The following is a 20248-nucleotide window of genomic DNA, read 5'->3' as shown; positions in this document are numbered from 1 at the left end:
CTCCGTTTTGATCTCTTTTTTTGTAATTTTTATATTTTTTAGATCGTTGCAACTAGGTCTAGTTAGCTCGTACCTTCATTTTTTATTCTATTAAAAATTTTGGAAGTTGTCATTTATGAATATTGAATGTTTTTTTATGAATATCATGTATTTGGAACTTTGATTATGTTATTTGTTGAATTTATAAAGTGATTTTTGTTAGATTTTGATTGTAGGATTAAATTGTGAAAATGTCAAAATATTAGGGTTGGGTAGTGAATTTGATGTTTATTATGGTCTATTTGAGGTCTTAGTATATTTAGATAAAATATTTACTTGAGAAAATTGGTTAATTTGATGAATTTTGAGTTAAAGGACAAAAGTGCAAAAATGGTAAAAGTTTGGGGCAATTATGTAATTGTGAAAAAAATAGGGTATTAATTGTAAAATAGTTTGGAATTGAAGTATATGCTAATAAATGAAGAATTTTACATTTTAGATCAAAATCAGTAGATACTCGTGGAAAAGGAAAAGTAACAGAATAGTCCTTGAACCTCTGCAACAATTACAATTCAGTTCAGGTAAGTTCGTACGGTTAAAAAAATTAACATTTTTATTAATTGGTGATTGGTATTATATATATTATATTGTTGGAAATGAATTATTGTTTAAATTATAATATTGAATTGGATATTCGGTTTGAATTGAACGCGGGATTTGAGTACATTCGTGATTTAGTGTATGACGGGGTCTGGAGTGGAGATGGTATGGGAGGGAGATATCGGCATTTTACCCAAGTAAACCGAGGTTCAGCATTTGTTTCAAACTCTCGTGTTATAATTTTTGTTTGGCGTGATTCGGGTGGATAAGCTCTTACAAGCTTCTGTTGGCGTATTCAGGAGGATCATCTCTTATGAGCTTTTGTTGACGATGTACTCTTACTCGTAAGTCATTCTTCGAATGGAAAATCTCAGTAAGGTAATTTGTTTAATGAATTTGAAAGACATGTTAGTTATTTTTTATTGATTTGAATACGGATGTATTTATCGATTGAAGTTCTGAATGACAGGGAGTTCTCTTGGATGATTTTTATTGTTTGAATTATTATAGTTAGTTCGGTAAGATTTATCATTCAACTTGTTGAACTTACTAAGTTTCATTAAACTTACTTGTGTTGTTTAATGTCATTGTAGATTTCGGAAGGTTGGACTATCAGATCGGCACACAAGTCACACTATCCAGTTTATCTCGATAGTTTTTGAAACATTTAATTCGGATTATATGACATGTACAGGCTTTTGTGCGGTTTTGGTTATTGTTTGGCTTATGTAAATATTATGAATGATATTTTGTATATATAACCAACTTGCATATTGTATAAGAATGAGGTATAATTGTGATGCTAGTATGTGTGATATATATGTATTTGAATTGTTATGATTGTGGTAACTTTCTTAGGTATAATTGATATTTATTTTGTTTTGAAAATGTCACTACACCAAAACAGGTTTTTAGTGGCGTTTTTTGAGGCGTTTTAGTAAAAAACGCCCCTAAAAAAAGCATTAGTGCGCTTCTACAAAAACGCCACTAAAAAGAGCATTAGCGGCGCTTTTAAGAAAACGCCGCTATAGGTTGACAATTAACGGCGCTTTTAGAAAAAACGCCGCTATAGGTTGTCATTAGTTGCGCTTTATAGAAAACACCGCAAAACAATAAACACAACGTCATTTTTTGTTGAGATTTAGTGGCTTTAGCGGCGCTTTGTAAAAACGCCACTAATGCTGACTTATAGCGGCGTTTTTCAAAAAAGCGCGCAAAAGATCGATATATAGCGGCGTTTGCGGCGTTTTTCAAAAAACGCCACAAAAAACTAAATACAACAGCGTCATTTTTTTAGCTTTAGTTGCTTTAGCGGTGCCTTCTTGCAAAACGCCGCTATAAATCAATCTTTTGCGGCGCTTTTTTGAAAAACGCCGCTATAAGTCAGCATTAGCGGCGTTTTTACGAAGCGCCGCTAAAAGTATAATCTATTTTTAATTGAATATTTAAATTCTTAAAAAAATAATGACACGTAGAATAATTTTAAAAGTAAAAACATAGGAAAATATTTATTAAAATACTATTATTTAAAATAATTTTAAAGTTTATTGGTATATGACTAATTGTTTTTTTATTTATATATTAAATATTTTCTTATATAATTTTAAAAGAGATAGTATTAATTTTAAAATATTGAATTAATTATCATTATAGTTTAGTGTTTATGATTTGGGGTATATGGTTCAATGTTTAATGTTTAGGAGTTACTATCTTAAGGGTTATGAATTATGTAATTTAGGGTACTTTAGGGTTTAATAGTTGGAGTTTAAGATTTAGGGGTTATGGGTTAAGAATTAGGGGTTAGGGGTTAGGGGATAAGGATTAGGGGTTAAGGGTTAAAAGTTTATGGTTTAGGGTTATAGTCTAAGGTATATGTATTGTGATTTAGGGTCTTGGGTTTAAAGTTTAAGGTTTAAAGACCAGTTAGGGGTTAAAGGTTTAGGGTTTTGATTAATTATCATTTTTTAATTTATATATTAAACGATTTCTTATATAATTGTAAAAGAGATAATATTAATCTTAATATATTAAAATTATATATGATTATAGTTTAAATTATTTTAGAGATAATAGATAAACTTTATATATATTAAATGGTTTAGGATTTAAGGTTTACGTGAAATTTGTTAAATGATGAAATTTTATACAATCAATTAATGCTTTTATATATTTAAAAATATTTAATCTAGACCATTTGAAATTTTGATAATTATTAGAATTAAAAAAAACATTGATAAATAAATAAATAAATAAATAAAAGTAACAAAATTTGATATGGATAGGTAACTATATCTACTTAATAACATTATAAACACATAGAACCCAAATTATATTAGAAATTAAAATATAAGGATTAAATATTAAGCATATTTAAAAGATAAAAACTGAAAATTATCTACTTCCGTAAAATGTAAAAAAAAAATTAGTATGTACCATATATCAGCAAGAGATAAATCTTTTAAACTTTAATTCATAATATTAGGATTAAATTATAACTAATTATCATCATATTAACATTTATCATCATTACTATTAATATTTAAAATCATTAATCGAAAGCATTAACAGCATGTTTGGTTGGCTGTAATGCTAAACCATTACAGCCTTATTCAGTGGACCCAACCTTATTACATTGTTTGGTTGGCTGAATTGGCTATTACAGCCCTATGCATTACAGCCTTATTCAAGAAAAATCACCGTTTACAATTCCTGCCTCCCCACACCGAATACCAATCCAGCATTAAAAGTTTTCATCTTTACCCTTCTCATTTCTTTTTCATCTGAGCATTTTCTTTTTTTTTTCACCTCTGATTCCCATTTCCTTCCAACAGTCCTTTTAGCCTCCACAAATTCATCCTCAAGCTCAACAGTTTCAATTTCCTCTTAGTTTTCTCGAGAAAATCCGACTTCGGTGTGAGAGGAAAGGGCTATCGATCCAACACCCAGATGTTAAATCGGTGCTGAATCGAGTGAAGCAGTTCGCTAACAAGGTAAGATTTTGACCTTCTTCAATCGAAATTAAGACCCCCCTTTTCGTTAACTATCACAGATCCCCAAGAATATTGTTTTAATCGAACCCTATTAAGCACTTACATGCTATTGTCATTGATAGGTATAAGATGTTTTTAAGATTACTTGTTGGAATTGTTAATAAATTGTACAGAAAACTTGTTGATTCGGTAAAGGAACAATTAATTTGGGTTAAAGAAATGGTTGATGTTTCTGCTACAGGAATTGATAGTTTGTTAGTGTGTTTAATGAGGCAAATTGTTGGTGGTGATTTTAGTGATGGGAATCTTTGGTTATGTTTGGAAAAGGTCGCATTGCACTCTCTACTTTCTGCCCATGCTATGCAAACACACGCAACTGCACTCTGTTTTGGACAGTACTCATGACATGGCAAAAAAAACACTAAAATCTTTGCAATTTTCATAATTTTTAAGGTTTCCAGATCCTGTATATGGGGTTCTAAAGTTTGCTAAGAGAGCATTAGACCACATACTAATTTTGTTTCTTGACATTGTTTAATGTAAGATCCTATATATCAAGATTGATACTTGTCCAGAATATTTATCTGTTAATACGTACTTCATTCGGCTAAATTATGCATTTGAGTGAAAACTGTATAATTTATCCGGATGAAGTATGTATTAACAGAAAACTATATAATTTATCCGGATGAAGTATGTATTAACAGAAACCTATAGAATTTATCCGGATGAAGTATGTATTAACAGATATACTTAAGATCTAGTTGGCACTTAAAATCTAGTTGGACTGTCACGTAGGATTACCATTAGGGAGATAATAATAGCATAAATGACTAAAACGTAACATTTCAAATATAAGTGACTAAAATATAACCCGAGGCAAACAAAAGTAAAGTGACTATTTTTGTAGTTTACCCATAAATAAAACATTGCAATATTTGTAAAAACAATTTAAAATATAAATTTATTAATATATATATATAATAAACTCAAATAAACAATGAAAAGATAATAAATTCTTAAATATATATTTGTTTAATTTAAAACAGCTTTTATAAAATATTTTCAGGAAATCTACCAAATAACAGAAAATATTTTACATAGATTCATCCAAACACCAGAAAAGTAAATTATTTCTACAAAAAGTAAATCATTTTCCAAAAATTATTTTCCGGAAAATATTGTATTGGCAAACAAACGCAGCCTAAATATGTATTGCAGTTTAAAAATAATAAAGTAGATTATATATTTTTTATAGTATTATATATTTTGATTTTTAATTCATATAATAATTATATAATGAATGTTATTAAATTATATATTTTTATTAAATTATATTTAATAATAATTATATTAAAATATGGTTAAACTATTTATTATTTTTATTAAATTATTTTCAATAATAATCTTATTAAAATTTAATAACAATGACAATAATCATCTACCTTAACAAAAATTCTGCTAAGGGTATTCTGGTCATTTTAGTTTTTTTCCTTATGCTATTACATCATCATTCCATTCAACCAAACATAAGAATACTATTACAGTTCTATTCCATTCCATTCAACCAAAAAGTTGAATTACTTATTACAGCTCTATTCCATTACAGCTCTATTCAATTACAACTCTATTCCATTACAGCCCTATTCCATTACAGCCCTATTCCATTACAGTGAACCAAACGTACTGTAATTGAATGAAGAATTCAATTCAAATTAATTCCTCTACACTTAATTTATATAAGTTAAATTTAAACTTAAAATTTAAAAGTTATCATGCAATATAGATATATTATTAAATATTGACTATCATAAATTAATTATTTTGGCTACCAAATTATAACAAATAAAAAAATATATAAAAATTAAGAGATTAGTGGCGTTTTTTGGAAAGACACCACAAAAAATAGTATAGTTTAAAGAAAACAGAGCCGTTTTAGTTGGTATTTAGGGGATTAACGGCGATTTAGTTTTTATAAAAACGCCGCAAAAAAAATTTACAGTTTGTGACAGCCCTAATTTGACCCTAGTCAGAAAGTGGTTTCGGGACCACAAAACCGAGTTATAAAAATAATTAACCGCCATATTCTATGTTTATTATATGTGAATATGAATGTGTGAAAGTTTCATACTTTAATTTGGTCAGTATATGTGAAATTTATTAGTAGGGACTTATGTGAGACAATTGTGAAATGTGTTAGACTAATGTAAAAATGATATAAAAGTGCATGATGTCAAAAAAAGTGTACTTGCATGTCAAATTAGCCAAATTTTGGATAGTGGCCTGCCATGATATGGGTTATTAATTATAATATGTATTTTTCTATTAACATTTTTAGTTTACAAAATGAATTAATGAATTAAGAATAATAAAATATGGGGTGAGTGGGAGGAGAAACCAAAGTTGGTTCATCCTTGCTCCTCCATTGCCGTAACTTGAGGGAGGAAGAAGAAAAGAATTTTCTTGTTTCATGTTTCGGCTTCGATGATGTTTAGGAAGAGTAAGTACTTTGAAATTCTTGGAAATTTATGTATAAATAAGGTGATTAGTTCAAGTTCTATTCATTCCATGGATTAAGTTTTGGTTGTTTAGAGGTTTGATATTCGGCCAAGTAGTTTGAAACTCTTAGTATATATATATTTTTTTACTTGAAAGTTGAAATTGGGTTGTTTATAGGGAGGTGCCGAATGTGGTCATTGAAGGGTCTTAATGAACAATATGTGTGGCTTGGGTTTATAACATTCGGTTAAGGAATTTTGTGTGCTAGCAAGTTTGGTTAAATATATAAATGTAAATCACCTTGTATTTGGTAATTTGAAGAGTAGGAAATGGCAAATTAAAATGATGTTGGGTAAATTTTTAGTTTAGTTGTGCTTAAGCATTCGGCATTAATTATTGATATTGGCTATGAAAGTATGAAAGATTAAAGATTATTTTTTTTATGAATTATGACATTAATATGAACAAGATAGAAAATCGGTTATAGATGTGATTGAGTGATTCGGTCATTGATGGGCATTATTGTAACCGAATTGTATTTTGCTACTTTTAAATTTCGAGATGGAATTTGTATATAAAAGCTAAGTTGAGCGGTTAGGACCGAATGAGGTATATAAGATATTAAAGCATGCTAGAATTATACATTAGTGAATATGTGTGATTGTACTAAATTCTCTACTTGAATTCGGTTAGGTATAGTCATGGTATGAGCTCATTAGGGATAATACCTTATAAGTGAATGTAGCTTTAGTTAACTTTATGTGTTATGCGTGTGTTAAAATAGTTAATGATTTGGATATTATTATAGGTATTTATGCTAAAGATTTTTCGGCTATGTTTTGTACCCATGTGATGACTCTAATGTCTAATATATATAAGAGTAATTTCGGCTTAAAAAAATTTTAAATTATATAGTACGTGTATGGCAATTGTATAAACATGAGGCATTGAAGTTACCTTATAAGACCGAATTGGGTAATTAAATTATTGATGAGTATGCATTTCGATTTTGTGTAGCTTAACATATGAGATGGGTATATGTTAGTTAATAGTTGTACTTAAAGTGATGTGTTAAAAATAATTAGGTACATGCTTGGTTTCATTATTAAATATAAGGGTTAAGTACCTTAAATTTATCTTTGATGTTCAAAATGATTAAATCAATTCATTTGTTAAATTAAGCTCAAGAGCAAAGGGGAACTAAATCTGATAAAGGAAAGGAGAAAGCAATCGAGTAGCCTATTCGTAACTACTCCAACATACCGAGGTAAGTTTAAGTATCTTCATTTAATATATAATTAACGATGCCATTATAAGAGTATAGTATGTAAATTCGATCTTTGACTTATACTTGAACTAAAATGTATTATATGACCATTAAGTGATAAGATGGCCAAGATGTGTCAAAGTATGATCATAATTGTATGTCCTGAAATTTTATCCGGACTTCAGGTCCGCAGGCTATGTGCTGGAATTATATCCAGACTTCAGGTCCGCAGGCTATGTGCTGGAATTATATCTGGACTTCAGGTCCGCAGGCTATGTGCTGGAATTTTATCCGGACTTCAGGTCCGCAGGCTATGAGCTAGAATTATATCCGGGCTTAAATTCCCGAAGACTTTGTGCTAGTGATTGGACCCGGGTTTTAACCTAGTAGGCTTAACATCGGTAATTCGAGTAAGGTTATGAATTAAATGCATGAGGTAACTATTATTAATTATGTATTATACAGTATGAAGATCAGGTACATATTTTGTACTCATAAGTGAACAAATCTTTAGATTGAAGTAGTAATAACGAGGAATAGAATATGTATATGTGCGTATAGATATATGTATAGATGAATACCGAAACTACGAATATGAGAATGACCATTTCGGATGATGTCCACTATTATATGAAAGTATACGATTTAAATTAATTATATAAGCCATGTTGATGATCGAGGTTTAGGTTGTAAATTTCTTTGTGTTTGGCATATATATATGTAGTTTCGGGCAAGTGGTATAAAGTTGATATTTCGTAACATTGATTTACATGTCAAGTTTTTATCTGTTTGAATTACTTAAGACTTACTAAGCATCAATATGCTCACTTAGTTACATTGATTCTTTGTTTTATAGATCCTGTCCGTTAGCTATCGTTTTTGGGAGTTTCAAAGTTGAAGTCATCCACACTATCAAAGCCCTTTCGGTACTCTTGTAGCTGAACTTTGTAAATGGCATGTATAGGACTAACTTTTGTTGTTAATTAAGTATCCTTTTGGTAATGTATATTCGTATAGCCATGCGAAAATGGCTTGTTAAGTTATTATATGTATTTCATATAGTTAATGTGTATGTGTGGTTGATATTCGATTAGTGTTTTAAATGTTTTGATAAGAATTGAACTTAGGATTATTCTATAGTGTTAAATGAAATTTCGTGCTTGTTTTGTAATACTTCTTAATCCCTCCGGCGACGGGTACAGGTTAGGGGCGTTACATTTTATTGGTATCAGAGCCAGGGTTTAGTCGATTCTAGGACTACCGTAATACGTTTGGGTCTAGCTATACATGCCATTATGTGTTTATTTGATAGTGTGGTGATTTCTGACAGTTAAAAAAATGTGTTTACTTATAGTAATGGATCCCGATTCCAACCGAGCGGTGGCTGATGATGTTGAGAGTGTAGCGCCTGCTCCCGCGCATGGGACAGCGCCGGTGGACTCTCAACCTATTTCTAGTAATCAGAACGATGAAGCTAGACAGGCTTTTTATAGCGTGATGAATGATTGGTTTAATCAGTATATTCGAACTAATACGGCTGTTCCACAACCCCCACTCCAGACTAATACAACCCCTGCACCTGCGATACCTCCGGTAACTGACCAGATGAGGTTAAATAAGCCCCCAGTAGACAGAATCTGAAAACACGGGGCTACTGAATTTAAAGCTACAGACAGCGACGATATCGAGCAAGCTGAATTTTGGTTGGACAACACTATTAGGGTACTTGATGAACTATCTTGCACACCCGATGAATGCCTAAAGTGTACTATCTCCTTGCTACGTGATTCTGCCTACTATTGGTGGAATACGTTGATTTCTGTTGTGCCCAGAGAGCGAGTAACTTGGGAGTTTTTCCAAACCGAGTTTCGAAAAAAGTATATCAGCCAGAGATTCATTGATCAAAAACGGAAAGAATTTCTTGAACTTAAACAAGGTTCCATGTCGGTTACTGATTATGAACGAAAGTTTGTGAGGCTTAGTCGGTACGCTCGAGAATGCGTTTCTTCAGAAGCTGTAATGTGTAAACGTTTCGAAGATGGACTGAACGAAGATATAAAACTGTATGTTGGCATTTTAGAAATCAGAGAATTTGTAGTACTTGTCGAGCGAGCTTGTAAAGCCAAAGAGCTCAGTAAGGAGAAAAGAAAAGCTTATATGGGAGCAAAAGAGTTTCGTAAGAGATCTTCGGGAAAGCCCTTTCAACAGTCATTGAAGAAATTTAGAGATGATTTAGGCCGATCTAAAGACACTTCGGGCTTTTCTAGACGAGATCGTGATCGACCCCTGTGGGTACACGAGTCACTTCGGTTGCCAGTGTTGGAAATGATCCTCGGGACAGAACAGAGTGCCAGTATTGTGGTAAATGGCATTCGGGGAGTTGTAGATTCCATGACCGCTCTTGTTATAAGTGTGGATCAGCTGACCACTTTATCAAGGATTGCTCGAGACTGTCTGAACAGAATGTAAATCAGAGTGGGAAACCGGGTGCTACTACTGCTCGAGGTAGACCATCTAGAAATACGGGGAATGCTAGTGGCGGTCAGAGAGGATCTAGAGATGCTACAACCAGATCTGAGGCTCGTGCTCCTGCTAGAGCTTATGCTATACGCGCACGCGAGGATGCTTCCTCGCCAGACGTTATTACCGGTACTTTCACTCTCTTTGATACTAATGTGATTGCATTGATTGACCCTGGTTCTACTCATTCATATGTATATGAGACTTTAGCATCCAGTAAGACTTTACCTGTTGAGTCTACTGAGTTCGTAATTCGAGTGTCGAATCCCTTGGGTCGTTATGTACTTGTTGACAAGGTGTGTAAGAAATGTCCCCTAGTAATCCGAGGTTCCTGTTTTCCGGCCGATTTGATGCTTTTACTGTTTGATGAATTTGATGTTATCCTCGGTATGGATTGGTTGACCGTACATGATGCAGTTGTAAATTGTAAAAGAAAGACTATTGATTTGAAGTGTGTAAATAATGAGATAATTCGAGTTGAGTCTACTGACTTGAACGGATTTCCAGCAATAATATCCTCGATGTTGGCTCGGAAACATGTGAGAAAGGGGTGTGAAGCATATCTTGCGTACGTACTTGATAGCAAAGAGTCAGAAAGGAGACTTGAATCTGTGCCAGTGGTTTGTGAGTATTCAGATGTTTTTCCTGATGAGTTACCAGGATTACCACCTGTTCGAGAGGTTGAATTCGGCATCGAACTAGTACCTGGTACCACTCCAATTTCGATAGCTCTGTATCGTATGGCACCAACGGAATTGAAAGAATTGAAAACTCATTTGCAAGAGTTGACGGATAGAGGTTTTACTCGACCGAGTTTTTCACCTTGGGGTGCACCAGTATTGTTTGTGAAAAAGAAGGACGGAACCTTGAGAATGTGCATCGACTATCGTCAATTGAATAAAGTGACAATAAAGAATAAATATCCGTTACCACGTATTGATGATCTGTTTGATCAGCTGAAAGGAGCTTCAATGTTTTCAAAGGTAGATTTGAGATCGGGTTATTATCAGTTGCGAGTTCGAGACTCAGATATACCCAAAACTGCTTTCAGAACGAGATACGGTCACTACGAATTCTTAGTGATGCCGTTTGGGCTCACTAATGCCCCTGCGGTATTTATGGATTTGATGAATCGGATTTTCAGACAATATTTGGACCAGTTTGCAGTTGTGTTTATAGACGACATCTTGATTTATTCACACGATGAAATAGAACATGCCGAGCACCTGAGATTAGTGTTGTAGATTTTACGGGATAAACAGTTGTATGCTAAGTTCAGTAAATGTGAGTTCTGGTTGAAAGAAGTTATCTTTTTGAGACACGTGGTATCTGCATCGGGAATTAGAGTTGATCCGGGCAAAATATCAGCCATACTTGATTGGAAGCCCCCAAGAAATATTACTGAAGTTTGGAGCTTTTTGGGACTTGCCGGTTACTACAGACGATTTGTAAAGGGTTTCTCGATGATAGCCACCCCAATGACGAAACTACTTCAGAAAGATGTTAAGTTTGAATGGTCAGAAGAATGTCAAAAAAGTTTTGATCAATTGAAAACTTATTTAACTGAAGCCCCAGTGCTAGTGCAGCCTGAATCCGGTAAAGAGTTTGTCATTTACAGTGATGCATCCTTACTTGGGTTGGGTTGTGTGTTGATGCAAGAAGGTCGAGTTGTAGCTTACGCGTCGAGACAATTGAAGCCACATGAGAAAAACTATCCGGCTCATGATCTCGAATTAGCCGCCATCGTATTCGCTTTGAAAATATGGCGACACTACTTGTTTGGGGAGAGGTGTCATGTATATTCGGATCACAAAAGTCTTAAATATTTGATGACTCAAAGAGATTTGAATCTACGACAAAGACGTTGGCTTGAGCTGTTGAAAGATTATGAGCTTGTCATCGACTATCACCCGGGAAAGGCTAATGTGGTTGCTGATGCTTTAAGTAGTAAATCACTGTTTGCTTTACGAGCGATAAATGTACACCTGTCCGTTTTATCCGATAATATGTTAGTAGCAGAATTAAAGGCTAAACCATTATGGATTCATCAAATTCGTGAATCTCAGAAAGTCGACAATGAATTGGTTGCTAAACGAGCTGAATGTGCTTCTAATGTGGAATCAGAGTTTCAAATAGACGACAATGATTGTTTAAGGTTCAGAAGTCGATTGTGTGTTCCAAGAAATTTAGAACTTATTTCGATGATCTTGAGTGAGGCTCATAGTAGCCGAATGTCTATCCACCCGGGTAGTACGAAAATGTACAACGATTTGAAACGTCAGTTTTGGTGGCCTAGTATGAAACGAGACATTTCTAACTTTGTTTCGAAGTGTTTGATATGTCAACAAGTGAAAGCGGAACATCAAGTGCCTTCAAGATTACTTCAGCCGATCATGATACCAAAATGGAAGTGGGATCGAGTCACGATGGATTTTGTATCTGGGTTGCCATTGTCATCAAGCAAGAAAGATGTGATCTGGGTTGTTGTTGATAGACTGACAAAGTCGGCTCATTTTATTCCTGTACGTATGGATTATTCCCTTGACAAGCTATCTGAAATATATGTATCTCAGATTGTAAGGTTACATGGAGTACCTACTTCTATTGTGTCTGATAGAGATCCGAGATTTACATCGCGATTTTGAAAGAAATTGCAAGAAGCCTTGGGTACCAAGTTGCATTTTAGCACCGCTTTTCACCCCCAGACTGATGGTCAATCTAAACAGATAATCCAGATACTCGAGGATATGTTGAGATGTTGCATCCTTGAGTTTAGTGGTTCATGGGAACGGTATTTACCTTTGATTGAATTCGCTTACAACAATAGTTTTCAATCAAGTATTAAGATGGCACCTTACGAGGCTTTGTACGGTCATAAATGCCGTACACCGTTGTTTTGGACCGAGCTTAGTGAAAGTAAAATCTTCGGAGTTGATTTGATTAAAGATGCTGAGCAGAAAGTAAAAGTAATCAGTGAAAGTCTGAAAGAAGCTACAGATCGTCAGAAGTCGTACGCGGATTTGAAACGAAAAGACATTGAATATCAGGTTGGAGACAAAGTGTTTCTTAAAGTTTCACCTTGGAAAAAAGTGCTCAAATTTGGCCGTAAAGGCAAATTGAGTCGGAGGTATATCGGGCCGTATGAGATATCCGAACGAATTGGGCCAGTCGCTTACAGATTGATTTTACCCCCTGAACTTGAAAAGATTCACAATGTTTTTCATCTCTCGATGCTTCAACGTTATAGATCTGATCCTTCGCACATAATTAGTCTATCGGAGGTTGAAATTCAATCTGATTTGAGTTATGAAGAAGAACCGATTCGTATCCTAGCTCGTGAGGTGAAAGAGTTGCGAAACAAAAAGGTTCCTTTAGTAAAGGTGTTATGGCTCAAACACGGGATCGAAGAAGCTACTTGGGAAACCGAGAACTATATGAAAGAACGATACCCAAATTTATTCACTGGTAAGATTTTCGGGGACGAAAATTTCTTAAGTGGGGGAGAGTTGTGACAGCCCTAATTTGACCCTAGTCGAAAAGTGGTTTCGGGACCACAAAAACGAGTTATAAAAATAATTAACCGTCATATTCTATGTTTATTATATGTGAATATGAATGTGTGAAAGTTTCATACTTTAATTTGGTCAGTATATGTGAAATTTATTAGTAGGGACTTATGTGAGACAATTGTGAAATGTGTTAGACTAATGTAAAAATGATCTAATAGTGCATGATGTCAAAAAAAGTGTACTTGCATGTCAAATTAGCCAAATTTTGGATAGTGGCCGGCCATGATATGGGTTATTAATTATAATATGTATTTTTCTATTAACATTTTTAGTTTACAAAATGAATTAATGAATTAAGAATAATAAAATATGGGGTGAGTGGGAGGAGAAACCAAAGTTGGTTCATCCTTGCTCTTCCATTGCCGTAACTTGAGGGAGGAGGAAGAAAAGAATTTTCTTGTTTCATGGTTCGGCTTGGATGATGTTTAGGAAGAGGTAAGTACTTTGAAATTCTTGGAAATTTATGTATAAATAAGGTGATTAGTTCAAGTTCTATTCATTCCATGGATTAAGTTTTGGTTGTTTGGAGGTTTGATATTCGGCCAAGTAGTTTGAAACTCTTAGTATATATATATATTTTACTTGAAAGTTGAAATTGGTTTGTTTATAGGGAGGTGCCGAATGTGGTCATTGAAGGGTCTTAATGAACAATATGTGTGGCTTGGGTTTATAACATTCGGTTAAGGAATTTTGTGTACTAGTGTAACACCCCGTACCCGAGACCGTTGCCGGAGTCGGACACGAGGGGTTCACAGACTACATTCACTTACTTGCACAGTTCATTTTAAAAATTTCCAGGCAGTTGCCTAACTGTGTCACTGTCACCTTAAAAATCATATCTTGAGTTCTAAAACTAGAAAATAAGTTTTGTAATTTTTCCCTGAAACTAGACTCATATTTCCATCTACATATTTTTTTCTAGAATTTTTGGTCAGGCCAATTAGTACAGTTTATTAGTTAAAGTCTCCCCTGTTACAGGGTACGACTACACTGACCTTCATGCATTACGATTTGGATATCTCCCTGTACAGGGCTTCAATACTGATTCCGTTTGTTTCTATAGAAATTAGACTCAAAGAGGAATCTATACATATAAGAAATGACTTCTAAATGTCTCTGGTTAATTTATAATGAATTTCCAAAGTCAGATCAGGGGATCCAGAAACCGTTCTGGCCCTGTCTCACAAAAACTTTAACATCTCATAATATACTATTCATATGAACGTTTCGTTACTTTCCTATGAAAATAGATTCATCAAGGTTCGTTTACATAATTTATTCACTATTTAATTCCATTCCTACTATTTTTAGTGATTTTCCAAATCTACATCACTGCTGCTGTCAGCATCTGCCTTTAAGGTAGACTTTACCTATTTCATAGTTTCCATGATTCAACTAGCCCTTTTAGCATAAATAGCACAAATTATGATAGTGATTAACCATTCCCATGGCCAATCCTTGTTAAGCATATCCACACCTCTCAATAACCATATCCATACCAAATGATTATAACATTATGCTCAAACATATATAAGCCATTTTCGCATGGCTATCCAAAATTATACAAATTCAAAGGGTCCATGACCCACAACAAAAAGGGTAGTCCTATACATGCCATTTCAAAGTTCAACCAAAAGTATACCAAAAGGAGCTTTGATAGTGTGGGCGACTTCGACTTCAAAATCTCGAGTCCGATAGCTGAAGAACCAAAATCTATAAAACAGAGAATCAAAGAAACGGAGTAAGCATTAAATGCTTAGTAAGTTTTGAGCAAAGAATTTAGACACAACCAAAGTATAGCATTCATGTAGCTAAACAGATAATTTCATATGCACAAATTTTCAATGTCATACTTACTTCACATTACCAACCCTTATATTCATACACAAAGATCAACTTAGCCAAAGGCCGGTAGCTCATTTATCAACTGAGCGAATACTTATTTGTAAGGGCTCAACTAATTCAAAGCACATACGAAACATACCTCAATGTTGGGATGTTACAAGCGTATTAACTGAAATTTTTACAGCAAGATCGTTCATTCCCGAATCACGTACCTTCGGAATTTAACCGGATATAGCTACTCGTTCAAATGCCTTCGGGACATAGCCCGGTTATAGTAACTCGCACAAATGCCTTCAGGACTTAACCCGGATTTAGTAACTCGCACCAATGCCTTCGGGCTTAGCCCGGAATTAGTAACTCGCACAAATGCCTTCGGATCTTAGTCCGGATATGGTCACTTAGCACAAAGCCTTCGGGACTTAGCCCGGACATCATTCGAATAACCATGCACATTTAACAATAAATCATGACACATTTGTATTTCATTTTCATTAGCAAAACTCAAACACAAGACACTTATCACTCTTGCAATTTCGGCTCAATAGCCACACACAAAGAGCATGATTTTGATTTGCTTAAAACATGATCTAATCAAATCATAATTTAAGCTCTATTACTCAAGAACTTACGTCGGATGTTGTCGAACGATTTCGATGGCTATTCGACCACTTTTTCCTTCCCTTTATCGGATTTAGTTCCCCTTTGCTCTTGAGCTTAATTTAACAAATAAATTGATTGAATCATTTGAGCATCGAAAAGAGAAACTCAAGGTACTTAGCCCATATATAATTAATTAGACATCAAAGTCACATATGTACGGAATCATGAATCAAACTCAACACATTAGTTAGTATTCTCCTTAGCCGAATTTTCTAAGTCAAGATAAATCCTTCAATATGCTTACCTATGGCCGAACAAACACATCAACCTATGTACTCATTCATGTGGCCGAATATGCATGTTTATGTTGAGGCCAATTATATACTTAATACCACACACAAATGGCATACATTTTACTAACTAATGCATTACATATTATAACTCAATACGCATCCATCATTTACTCCATAACCGAAACACCATCATATGAAAATATATACCTTGAGATATTATATATGTCATGCCAATACATCATGTGCAAACATATATATATGTGTAAGAGCCGAATCACAAGGTTGATTATAACCAAACATAAACATAAATCCAAAACACAAATCTTACCTACAATGCAATAAGCATAAATCATACTTATGGATATACCATGGCCGAATACATCACAACACCTTACAATTTCAATTTTGATCATGGTTAAACAAAGAACTTAATGTCTCACTCAAAAATGCTAAAAAGAAAATCCAAGAGTTAATCAATCCACCATCACATGTATCATTAACAAGCTTCACATTTAGCATGCAATGACATTAACACAAAATCCACCTTGGCCGAATATCATCCCCATGACATAGCAAAGATTTGAACCATGGCTAATTAGAACTCAAGCTAGCAACTAAAAACATGCATGAATCTCATGGCACAACATCAACATACCTTAATCTAGATACAAGTATGGCCGAACCTCCTCCTAATCCTCTTCCAAACCAAACATGAAGCAAGAACTCCTTCATTCTTCCTTAGAATTTTCGGCCAAGGATGAACCAAAGGATGAACACTTTTTTTTTTGTTTTCTTTTCTTCCACTCACGGCAATAGGGGGGACAATCACACACATCCTTTCTTTTTTTTTTTGTTTCTCATCCTACTAACACTAATATTTTATTGCCCATGCTCTTTATTTTATTAATCCTTACATAATGCATTACCCCAACATGTTTATGACATGTTTTTAGCCATAACATCTTGTCCACCCATGCTCATGGCCGGCCACTACATATTAGGGGGGAAAAATTGACATGCAAGTCCTCCCTTTTGATTACATGCACTATTAGGTCCTTATAGATTAGCCTATCACATTTCAAAAATGTCACCCATAAGTCCTTTTGACTAAATTCACATGCAATTTACCAAATCGAAGCCTAAAACTTTCACACATTCATAATCACATATTTTAGACAATAAATATCACATTCAAATAATTTGGTGACTCGATTTAGCGGTCCCGAAATCGCTTTCCGACTAGGGTCACTTTAGGGCTGTCACAGCTAGCAAGTTTGGTTAAATATATAGATGTAAATCACCTTGTATTTGGTAATTTGAAGAGTAGGAAATGGCAAATTAAAATGATGTTGGGTAAATTTTTAGTTTAGTTGTGCTTAAGCATTCGACATTAATTATTGATATTGGCTATGAAAGTATGAAAGATTAAAGATTATTTTTTTATGAATTATGACATTAATATGAACAAGATAGAAAATCGGTTATAGATGTGATTGAGTGATTCGGTCATTGATGGGCATTATTGTAACCGAATTGTATTTTGCTACTTTTAAATTTCGAGATGGAATTTGTATATAAAAGCTAAGTTGAGCGGTTAGGGCCGAATGAGGTATATAAGATATTAAAGCATGCTAGAATTATACATTAGTGAATATGTGTGATTGTACTAAATTCTCTACTTGAATTCGGTTAGGTATAGTCATGGTATGAGCTCATTAGGGATAATACCTTATAAGTGAATGTAGCTTTAGTTAACTTTATGTGTTATGCGTGTGTTAAAATAGTTAATGATTTGGATATTATTATAGGTATTTATGCTAAAGATTTTTCGGCTATGTTTTGTACCCATGTGATGACTCTAATGTCTAATGTATATAAGAGTAATTTCGGCTTAAAAAAAATTAAATTATGTAGTACGTGTATGGCAATTGTATAAACATGAGGCATTGAAGTTACCTTATAAGACCGAATTGGGTAATTAAATTATTGATGAGTATGCATTTCGATTTTGTGTAGCTTAACATATGAGATGGGTATATGTTAGTTAATAGTTGTACTTAAAGTGATGTGTTAAAAATAATTAGGTACATGCTTGGTTTCATTATTAAATATAAGGGTTAAGTACCTTAAATTTATCTTTGATGTTCAAAATGATTAAATCAATTCATTTGTTAAATTAAGCTCAAGAGCAAAGGGGAACTAAATCTGATAAAGGAAAGGAGAAAGCAATCGAGTAGCCTATCCGTAACTACTCCAACATACCGAGGTAATTTTAAGTATCTTCATTTAATATATAATTAACGATGCCATTATAAGAGTATAGTATGTAAATTCGATCTTTGACTTATACTTGAACTAAAATGTATTATATGACCATTAAGTGATAAGATGGCCAAGATGTGTCAAAGTATATCATAATTGTATGTGCTGAAATTTTATCCGGACTTCAGGTCCGCAGGCTATGTGCTGGAATTATATCCGGACTTCAGGTCCGCAGGCTATGTGCTGGAATTATATCTGGACTTCAGGTTCGCAGGCTATGTGCTGGAATTTTATCCAGACTTCAGGTCTGCAGGCTATGAGCTGGAATTATATCCGGGCTTAAATTCCCGAAGACTTTGTGCTAGTGACTGGACCCGGGTTTTAACCTAGTAGGCTTAACGTCGGTAATTCGAGTAAGGTTATAAATTAAATGCACGAGGTAACTATTATTAATTATGTATTATACAGTATGAAGATCAGGTACATATTTTGTACTTATAAGTGAACAAATCTTTAGATTGAAGTAGTAATAACGAGGAATGGAATATGTATATGTGCGCATAGATATATGTATAGATGAATACCGAATCTAAGAATATGAAAATGACCATTTCGGATGATGTCCACTATTATATGAAAGTATACGATTTAAATTAATTATATAAGCCATGTTGATGATCGAGGTTTAGGTTGTAAATTTCTTTGTGTTTGGCATATATATATGTATTTTCGGGCAAGTGGTATAAAGTTGATATTTCGTAACATTGATTTACATGTCAAGTTTTTATCTGTTTGAATTACTTAAGACTTACTAAGCATCAATATGCTCACTTAGTTACATTGATTCTTTGTTTTATAGATCCTGTTCGTTAGCTATCGTTTTTGAGAGTTTCAAAGTTGAAGTCATCCACACTATCAAAGCCCTTTCGGTACTCTTGTAGCTGAACTTTGTAAATGGCATGTATAGGACTAACTTTTGTTGTTAATTAAGTATCCTTTTGGTAATGTATATTCGTATAGCCATGCGAAAATGGCTTGTTAAGTTATTATACGTATTTCATATAGTTAATGTGTATGTGTGGTTGATATTCGATTAGTGTTTTAAATGTTTTGATAAGAATTGAACTTAGGATTATTCTATAGTGTTAAATGAAATTTCGTGCTTGTTTTGTAATACTTCTTAATCCCTTCGGTGACGGGTACGGGTTAGGGGCGTTACACAGTTTAACAGAACGGCTTTGTTTTAGATAGATAGGGGATTAGTGGCGTTTTATAAACGCCACAAAAAGAATTAAAGTTTATGGAAACGATGGCGTTTTAGTTGAATATATAGGGGATTAGCGGCGTTTTTTGAAAAAACGCCGCAAAAAACATTAGTGCTTAAAGAAAACAGCGTCGTTTTTGTTATAGATTAGCGGCGTTTTCTTAGAAACGCCGCAATAGATAGCTTTTAGCGGCGCGTTTATAAAGCGCCGCAAACGGTCAAATTTTTTCGCCGAAATGGCATCGTTTTAATTTGTTAAATTTCATTTCTTTCATGCCCGGAAGCCTTAGGCTTTTCCCCCAAAACACCAAATCAGTTTCCCTTAAATTCACATAAACAGCATCGTTTTTTTCCACCCTTTTATCCCCAGAGACATACCCGAAAAGCTTAAGTGTTTTCCCCTAAAATTTTCCCCTAAAATTTTCTCCCTAACCCTAAATTTTCAGCAAATCCAAAGCCAACCGATCTCTCCATCGCCGGACCCGACCATCTATTGCATCGCCGTCAACTCGACCATCTGCTACGTCACCGTCGCACTCCTCTGTTGCAACTAATCGGTA

The 20248-nt window shown here is 33.9% G+C and overlaps 1 long non-coding RNA gene across 3 annotated transcripts in view; it reads left to right on the top strand.

The window, feature by feature from the left end:
* Positions 1–19916: 19916 nt before the first annotated feature.
* Positions 19917–20248, top strand: part of LOC107893578 (uncharacterized) — a 33587-nt gene continuing 33255 nt past the window's right edge. For 2 of the 3 annotated variants that reach the window (XR_005907558.1, XR_001682873.2), the window contains exon 1: positions 19944–20245. This is a non-coding gene — a long non-coding RNA (uncharacterized lncRNA). Of the gene's footprint in view, positions 20246–20248 lie in introns of all 3 variants that reach the window. The other variant, XR_001682872.2, reaches the window with a different exon arrangement.

This window comes from Gossypium hirsutum, chromosome A13, assembly GCF_007990345.1.
Source record: "Gossypium hirsutum isolate 1008001.06 chromosome A13, Gossypium_hirsutum_v2.1, whole genome shotgun sequence".
NCBI classification, from domain to species: domain Eukaryota; kingdom Viridiplantae; phylum Streptophyta; class Magnoliopsida; order Malvales; family Malvaceae; genus Gossypium; species Gossypium hirsutum.
Note: the sequence above shows the minus strand (reverse complement) of the source record. Positions and strands in the feature narration are given on the sequence as shown.